The sequence below is a fragment of the Fulmarus glacialis genome, unplaced genomic scaffold (assembly GCF_000690835.1).
Source record: "Fulmarus glacialis isolate BGI_N327 unplaced genomic scaffold, ASM69083v1 scaffold32339, whole genome shotgun sequence".
Classification (NCBI taxonomy): domain Eukaryota; kingdom Metazoa; phylum Chordata; class Aves; order Procellariiformes; family Procellariidae; genus Fulmarus; species Fulmarus glacialis.
Genome location: NW_009235778.1, coordinates 8267 through 8703, shown reverse-complemented (window position 1 = coordinate 8703; position 437 = coordinate 8267).

The following is a 437-nucleotide window of genomic DNA, read 5'->3' as shown; positions in this document are numbered from 1 at the left end:
CCGCGGCTGGGAATTGGCTTAGGGGCCTGGCCACGGCTGCCGCGCTTCTCGGCTCGCTGAGCTCCAGGATAATCTTGGCCCAGCTTTCCCTTTTATCCCCTGGTACAACCTCAGTACATTTTTTCAATTAGGTGCATCTTTTAAGCTCCGGAGCGCATTTCTAGGAAGGGCTGCGTTGTTTCTCATGGCCCTCATGGGCTGATGCTGCGCAGACCGGGACATCCCTGGCACCGGTCCTGCCCGCATCCAGCTAAAGTGCTGCCACGCTGCAGCCGGTGCGGCGCTGCCTGGAAGCACTCAAGGGGTTACCCGTTTCCCCCAGCCCACCTACCGGGTATTTTTAAGAGCAGCGTTCCCTGTTTGCCTCATCACAGCTCCGGGAGATTGCAAAGTGCCAAGCTCACCGCACAGCCACGCAGGAGCACGGACCGCTTTCA